This window comes from Dromaius novaehollandiae, chromosome W, assembly GCF_036370855.1.
Source record: "Dromaius novaehollandiae isolate bDroNov1 chromosome W, bDroNov1.hap1, whole genome shotgun sequence".
NCBI classification, from domain to species: Eukaryota; Metazoa; Chordata; class Aves; order Casuariiformes; family Dromaiidae; genus Dromaius; species Dromaius novaehollandiae.
Window position 1 is genome coordinate 43711319 of NC_088130.1, and position 8477 is coordinate 43719795.

Sequence of the window (8477 nt, forward strand, 5' to 3'; positions counted from 1 at the left end):
ATAACTTTGTTAGCTCTCTAAAGGTAGTCTCTAGAATCTGCCTGTGCTGTATCAGTTGTAGCCAGATTTAATGCGTTTGCTGCCTTACTTGCATTCCACGACAGAGCTCGTGTTCTTGACTTCTGGTTGCCCCAGATTCTGAAGCATAAAATAATGTTTATTCCAGCCAAGTTCAGCCATATTAAAGTCTGCTGCTCAACTTCTCTGTCCTCACAAGCAGCACAAGAACAGTTCTGTGGGCTTCTTGGTCTTTGCGAGACAATTATGTAGGCTAGAAAGGAAAGAAGCACAAAATAAACAATGAACTGGTCAAATAAGGACAGGAAGCCCCTAAACAGGACCTATGAGATCACAGTGAAAACAAAAACATACTCACACACACACACGAGAGGCATTCCGATATCCATCTATTTATGTTCATCTATATAATTGGGCAGAATATACTGAGCAGAGGCTTTTTCTTTTAATACTGTGGGATTAGGTTGCTATAAAGCAATCAGACAAAGATTCTCAGTGTGACCCTTCTGGGCTGATGTATGCTGCAGATATTCCCAAAGCTGATGGAGAAAGCATGATTCATTTTCATAAATTATTGAAGCAAAACAAACTTTCAGTATCCAGAAATAAATATCACATTGGTAACTGTTGTATTATTCACGACATATGTGCTGATTGAAAACCTATGTGCCAAGCAACACTAAAATCAATGAGTCAAATGTTTATTCATGGTAACTCATGCCAGAGAGGCAATGAGGACATACATCCGCATATACAGATATACTAAATGTTTGCAGGTGGCTTACTTCCTATTACAGGTGCCATGCTTGCTTAGCATTTATTATTAGTTTGCTTTTTCAGAATGATTTACACTTTTTATTTTAAAGGTGGCATAAAGTCTCAGAATTTCAGTGTGTATTTTGAATATTCCAGTTATGTGCATGCTGGATGGGTGGAGAAGTCTGAAGTTTTAGCTTCTGTTCATATTACTTTCTTACTTGTTTTAGACCAGAGATTTGAAGAATATGACAAGGAGGTTTTCCTTCCCCACTGTCAGAAGTGGTATACATCTTAGTATTACATTTTTCTTCATTTTATCAGAGGGAAGTGGTATCACAAAGAGGCTGCAGAGTGGAATTTACCTAGCCCCAAGTGCAGAAAAGATTACCACATATGAACAGCCAGAAAGGAATGACGAAAAAAGGAACCAGCAGAAAATGGAATATATTTGGAGTGGATTTGAAGAGATTATGTATGACATCAAGTTATTAATATCAAACACTATCTTGAGACTAGTTTGCATAACTCTTATTAGCAGTTCTGTTCTTCAAAACATTTTGCAAACATTACCTAATTACTGCCAATAACATGCTACATGATATTACAACCTTATAGTGACTAGAGGTATTTTCACTGAAAAAATATTTCACTTGAACACCTAAGTTTTCCATATTCAAGCAACAACAAAATCAAAAAGACCCTTTTAAAACTTCTTTTTTTTCCAAAGGAAAGTCAATATGGCCAGAGAAAAAAAAACTTAATCAAAAGTCCTGTATTCTGTAGAGCATTTTCAGCAGCCTTTGCTTAACAAGTGTACTGGTAACTTATGCAAAGCCATACAGTAATTCAAAATCAAGCTCAGAGCTTTGCTTCCAAATCAGAATATAATTAATATCCAACTGACAATATTTAAATGGCTTTGTCATCCAAGCAATACTAGTTTATCTGTACTTTTTAAACTTTTTTCCTTCTGCATTCTGCATCTGTGATGCTTTGTCTCTTCTTTGTCGCAGTGTCACCCATGCCTCAGTTTGGTCTCACACCTTACAGTATCCAAAATGCAGAATTCAAGAGCTGCCTGCAATTACACCTTTGTACTGATATGGGAGGGGAAAGAGAGAAAGCAACACTGCTTAAATGATCGCTCATTTAAGCACCATGAAGTCAATATACACAAAATGGCACTGTTTCAGCTATATTCAGGCCCTCAGATATTGCTGTTTCTTTACGCACATATCTAATAAGAAGATAAGGCCTCGGGCATGTAATTACTGCCTTGGCCCAAATTTAAGATGACCTCTGATTTAAGATAAGCTGCATTTTTCAAAGTAATAGAAGTAATAATGGAAAAATATTGACAGCAACTAAAACAACAAAATGCATAGTAAAAAAAATGAAAGCCTTCAAGCTATCCTGGTCTTGCATATAATCCACAAGCAGCTCCCTACCACCTTCATGCAGAAACTCCCTTCCCTGCCTCTCCCTAGCCCTGGCTTTCCACCAGTCCCTACAACCTAAGCAGCCCCGCACATCCCTCACGACCCTGCCGCCTGCCCAGCTGGCCTCACCGCGCTCCCTGCGCTCCGGCTCCAGGCAGCGCGCGCGGAGCGGTGCAGGTTGGGCCCAGGGGCGACCAACACACACCCAGTAGCAGGGCCCCCAGCTCTGCCACCAGCCCCAGGAGACGCTGCTGCCTTCATAAAGTCACCCTGCTCCCAAAGGAGTGCCTGCAAAGAGAAGACAAGTGGACTTTTTAGCAATGTAATTACAAAACAAGCTTTTTCATAAATGTAGAGTAGTACACTTGTCAAGTCCAACACTGTTGCAAAACCAGGGTATACTTATTAGCACTCCTGTGGCCAAAATACAGCAAAATCCAGTTCTAACTCATTAAATATTTCAGATATTTTTCTGATTCATTCAATATTTCAGATAAAACAAGGAATCAACAGCATGACTACAGTGACTGCTGCAAGAGGCCAGAGCACATCCCTCCTGCGACTGCGTCGCTGCGGCTGCCCCGGAAAGGAGGCTGCGGGCGACTCCAAGCGCACAGGCACGTGCTCGCAAGGCGACAGCCACGGTTACTAGCAGAAATTACATTTTGCTTCCATGGCTTGTAGTTCACTCTTCAACCGTTTCTCTTTCCTTCTGATATTTAATTAAACTTTAATCTTCCTCTGAGGGGGGCTCCATGAAGCCTGGCAAAGTGGAGTTTAAAACTCTTTTTCAGGAAATGGAAAGAAATTTCTGGAACAGGAACAGTTGCTTTGCAACTGTCGAGAATTAGGGTTCTCAGAAATCCTTCCAGTAAGCGCCTTCTGCAGTTTTTAAAGTAACCTGGTGGCAGGAATGGGATTCCTATACAGGCAACGAACAGAAAGGAGAAACAGCCTAGAGCCTGAAGCACAATCCTGCTAGAGAAAAAGCAGGTGCTTTACACACAGACACACAGTATTCGAGGTGCGAGTGTGCAGCAGTGGCACCTCTTCATTAACTTCCAGTTGCAGATGTTTCTTTTCTGTAATTCATTTCCTATTAAAAACCTCGGCTTGACTTTTACACTGAGTTGGCATCGCTGACTGTTAAATTTCTTTTTAACTTGTAAACTAAGACTCCGAGTAGGTGCGTTGCTAGAGGAGGCTGTGCCAGGCAGGCTCGCAGAAACCATGCTGCCGCTGCAGTGAGAGCTGCAGGCTTCTGCCCCGTCCCCAGGCCGGGAGCCCCGTCGGCTGGGGCAGAGAGCCGAGCCCCAGGGCTGCAGCTGCCAAGCAGCACAGCTGCTGCAGACTGTTCCAATCGCTGGGTCCGCACCGGGTTCCCTGATCTCAGGTTTTTGGACCTTTATGTTGAAATACCTTTACCAGTCGAACTCTGATTAGGCTCACACCTTGGCACTGATGCAGCTGCTGGTATACGTGCTGTGAGAATGACCTTCCCCGACTGCTTATTCTCCTTCCTAACAGGCATAAACTATCTGAGGATAAGCATTGTCCAAGAGGTGCAACTGCTCCCAGTAGTAGGGCTTCAGCTGCTTTAACAAGAGCAGAATAATTAAAGCAAGTCATTTTTACGTGTAGACAAATCATCACTGGTGGTCATTAATGCAAGGGCCCTTTATGTTTGTAATGGTCAATATGAGCAACTCACACTACCACTTTAGCTGTATTTTTCTTGAGTCTATGACTTTAACTGTAGCCTTAATCAAATGAAGCCTGAGTTCTGCATAGTACAGACCATGAAACGTCGGAGTAATTCCTACATCAAGCCTCCACATTACAGCTAACCTAGCGATATCTTCAAATGACATAGGATCAAACATACTCCTCGGTAATTTGTTCCAACGGTAAATTCCCTTGCTGAAAAAAATTACTAATTTGAATTTTATTGCTAATATCTGGCTTCATGTTCCAGCCACTGGACCTTCACTATATTTCTGTCTGCTAGATTAAGCAATACTGTAGTAGCTGATTTGTTCACTTTCTGCATGAATTTACAGCCCAAGATCAATTTGCTTTTTTGCCTGGGGGTTAAAAAAAGACAGGTATCTCCATCCATCAGAAGCACTGACATAACTTCTTTTTGGCTGCTTTCCCTTCCCTGTGGGTATTATTTTACTTTTATCTGGTCAAGTTACTCATCCATAACTCAGTTTCTATTAAACATTCAGCACATGGTTCATTTGCATCAGCTAGATCAACTGCAGTGATGAACAACTGCCCAACTGTGCCTTCCAAGACTCCTCAGCAGGGAGAAGACGCATCTTGCATGGACTTGTTTTTTCTATGCAAATCACAAAAATAAAGAACATGATCAAATGGTTGATCACAATGGTAGATTCAAAAGAAAATATCTCCCAAGGATTTTTCAGGAGCTTTTACTCATCAACCAGAGGAAAATTAGAATTAATCCACTCCTAGCAAGACTTTAGGAACTGGTTTGTTGTGAAACAATGTAATCACACAGGGCTGGATTCAGCAGCTATACAACCCCCCCAAATTCAACATTCCAGTCTTCAAAAGCCGCACCCAACCTTGGAGAAGCTGCTAGGTACCCTACCTTTCCACTAATAACATGCTAGGACCAAATCACTTTCTGACACTATACAAAACCAGTCAAACTTTAACTGATGAGCAGGCATTTGCCTCATCCCTAAGTCTTGACTGCAGGGACAAAAGTGGTGTTTGCCAGTGAAACCCAACTTGAACAGTCAGCTCAATTAACAGCTGTCAAGTGCACCCGAAAGAAGACGTGGTACCTCTTCCTTATACTCTGTAGCACAGCAAGTACTGTACTTCCTGGAGCACAGAAGTTCAGATCACATCCCTGCCTCATCAAGGCCTGCACTGGAGAAGGCACTGACCACCAGCATGCTGGATAGTCTGAGCCACTTCTCTCAGACACTGGGTCAAATGGAACTTGTTTAACAGGAAACATCTTAGTTTAATTTTAAACTGTCTGTTAGAAACACCCAAACTCCACACCACCATCAGCTAACCTGGCAATTGTGGAAAGCCTCTACGGTGGCTGAAGCCCCTGTCAAACCAAGTTCTTTTCATTCTTCCCCCTCAGCTGGACTTGAACCACCAGGCAGAACTCAGTAGCTTAGTTGTCAAGAAATCCAAAATAGAAGATTATTTTAGTTCTCTCATAAAGACATAAACAATAACAGAATTATGACAGCAGAGAATTTTTTTTTTCACATAGTCTGACAGAGACTCTTCCAGGTAAGTGCTCCAGGTAAGTTTTTCTTTAATAACTTGACTTCTTGCTGTTTAGATTTATGAAGTGCTTCAGATGAAACCAAATATAGAACTATCCACCTAATGACCATAGAAAAGCAAAATACTAAAACTACTTAATTTTAGGATGACTCAGCTCTCCATGCCTTTGGCTCTTCATGGATGTATGACTTCAAGCCACAGATCTGGTTGCCTTGGTTTCAAATGAGGACAACGTATGCAGTACAAGAAGACATTATCTATTCACAAAATATATGTAAAGAGATTTTAAATAAATCTTCATTTAAAAAAGCCATAAGAGGGAATTTCAAGATCACAAACTTCAGCCAATGAAAACAACAACGATAATGCAGTTTGCTGACTGTTTTTGAAAATTATAATGCTGATATGCTCTAATGAAATGAAACAGAGCCAGTGTTTGTTCTGTTGGCTGAGCAGGCTGACTCCTGCTCCAGCTCCATTTGCTGAAGCAGCCCCATCCACGGAGGGTGTGTTGTCTGCTCCCTTGCGTGCCAACTGCCAGATGCTTTTCTGGTTCTGTTCTATCTTAGAGCAAGGCTGGAATCTGAGGTCTGGCAAAGAAATAAATACTCTAAACATGCTTATGGTTTCACAGGGTACAACTCGCCATTCTGCAAAGAAGTGGCATGAAACTTTACCAAGTGCTGGCATTCACAGCCTAGCTCAGCAAAAGCTTGGACATAAGAATGTTTTTTTTAAACAGCATGGGCAATACAGCAGTCAGAGAAGAGACTCCTCAACTAGCTAACAGCTGCATGCATTTTATCCCTGTTCAGTCCAAAAATCATCCAGTTTTTCAATTAACGGCACTGATTTTTATTCTAAAATATTTTTTCCCCTTTTGGGGTGATGTACATAATATTACTCCTTTGGACAAATCTTATTGACAGAGCTTATTGATATATGTCTCTGCCTGTAGCAAGGAGAATTTGGGACAAAAGAGAGAAGGTAAGTTTGACACAAAAACAAAGGATAGGTGGTAACTTTTCCTTGAAATACCACCGGAGCAAAATATGGACAGTTTCCTAGCTATGGAAGCTGATAACTGTTGCACCAATTCAGGTCCAGAGTAGCTAAGCACATGTATATGTCCCAGTAAAGCCAATTAAATGGAAATTCAGCCATGCTCACACATGTGACTGTGATTATCTTAAGAGTCCTTAGAGCTGTTACAGGATTCTGGACTCCATCATAGCTTGGAATAAGTGAGAGATAAATGATAAAATTTAATTGATATTTGTATCTTAAGGCAATAAATGAGCTGGAACTGCTGCAGTAGAAAGTTAAGAAACAACCATAAGAAACAAAAGCAAGCATAATATCCCTTGGAGAAAAGAAATATCTGATACCTTCAGTTCTGCCAATTTTGCAAAGCCATAGGAGGAGCACTTCAATGTTTCTGCTAAATGAAAGCTCATGTAATTCTTTGTGTACAGCTAATTTTTCCATGTGTCAGAGAATAATGAAGATGCCACTGATATTCATCTTACTTCCTATGGCAACTAGCAATTTAGTGCCTAAACATTTGGATGTCGTCATTTCCAATTGTATGATTTCCAATCCCTATCCAATTTGTGGATAAATAGGGGCTTGAAACTCTACAGCATAAGATGTAGTTGTCCTTATTTCCCAACCTGTTATGCTATGGTGATAACAATGCCACCTGCAACATCTCTGTGTACTCTCTAATCTCCTTCTCATCACCCCAGGCAAAACTTAGACTTACTATCCTTTCTGTCTCACAGAACAAACTCAGGCAGAGGAAAAAGGCCCAGCAATAGAAATGCTGCTGCCTTTAATTAAATCACAATGAAGTTTCTAATTGTAGCCCAGGGAAGAGTCTTTTAAGTTAACTTAAATGTGTTAAAGCAAACACTTGAGATGCAAAGTAGAAGTCAGTCACCAGTTTTTCACATTAGCACATCTTTAAATTGGTTTCTACAAATAACACAGAAAGCATCATTAAAAAACATTGACCTGCCTTAAGCAAAAAAATTCAGAAGCTCCTTTTTCTGCCTTCTCCAATGCAAATAGCAGTCGTCTTTCAGTCCGTGTTACCCCTTAGTCAAGTAGGAGTAAATCTTCAAGATTTTTCAGAGCACCTATTTCCTACAAGAAGAGAAACTGATACAGGCTTAGGGCATTTTTTCTAAATGATCTTTGTTTTCAGAATGTACTAACTCAGGTCTTGCTTACCTTAATCATAGATGGCAACAGCGACCATGCTATATGCAAGCATTTTTCACTTAAGCAAATTTCGGTTAAGATACATCCGTGGCAGCTCTGTAATAAGAAAACACACTATCTCTCTCCCTCCTCAATACGCCATCTGGTTTCTTCCTGTCTCACTTGAGAAAATTTCTAGTCCAGAGTCTCATGGCCATTGCTGTTCTCCTCTTTCTAAGAAGAAGTACCACTAAAAGGATTAGTAATCCCCACAGAAAATTCAAAAAGTTGGGTAGTTTTGAAAAAGCAGGACAAGGAGAGCATGTTCAATCCTTAGCTTGAAATGCTATTATCAGTGCAGATTTACCACACATTACTAATAGATCACATTGTTCTGAAGAAAAACAGAAAACACCATTTTACGTAAATGGAAATGATCACCACCAAGAACTATTCAAGTTCTATAAAAACATCAAATACAAACAGATATTATACCTGAACTAAAAATCAAGGTCACACTATAAACAGCTAGTAACATGCCACATACACTCCGTATTTCCTGTCCAAATACTGTTTTCTCATGTTTACACATTCTGATTCAAATGCCCCAGTAATGACATAGCAGCCATGGAAATGCTCAACAAACTAAGTCTTTTTTAATTACAGTTATAGACTAGATGTCTGATTTGTAGCCTTTCCTTTCAAATCCTTTTATTTCAGCATCAAAGAAAATATGTAGTGAAACATCTATGTTTGTATTTGCTATCCTGC

General features: G+C 40.3%; 1 long non-coding RNA gene across 1 annotated transcript in view; it reads right to left on the reverse strand.

Annotated features, from left to right (window-relative positions):
• LOC135324298 (uncharacterized) overlaps positions 1 to 805 on the reverse strand; it is a 35051-nt gene extending 34246 nt beyond the window's left edge. The window contains exons 1-2 of the long non-coding RNA XR_010385666.1: positions 377 to 805; positions 89 to 271 (exon numbers count right to left, since the gene is read on the reverse strand). This is a non-coding gene — a long non-coding RNA (uncharacterized LOC135324298). The remainder of the gene's footprint in view (positions 1 to 88; positions 272 to 376) is intronic.
• Between the last annotated feature and the right edge of the window lie 7672 nt (positions 806 to 8477).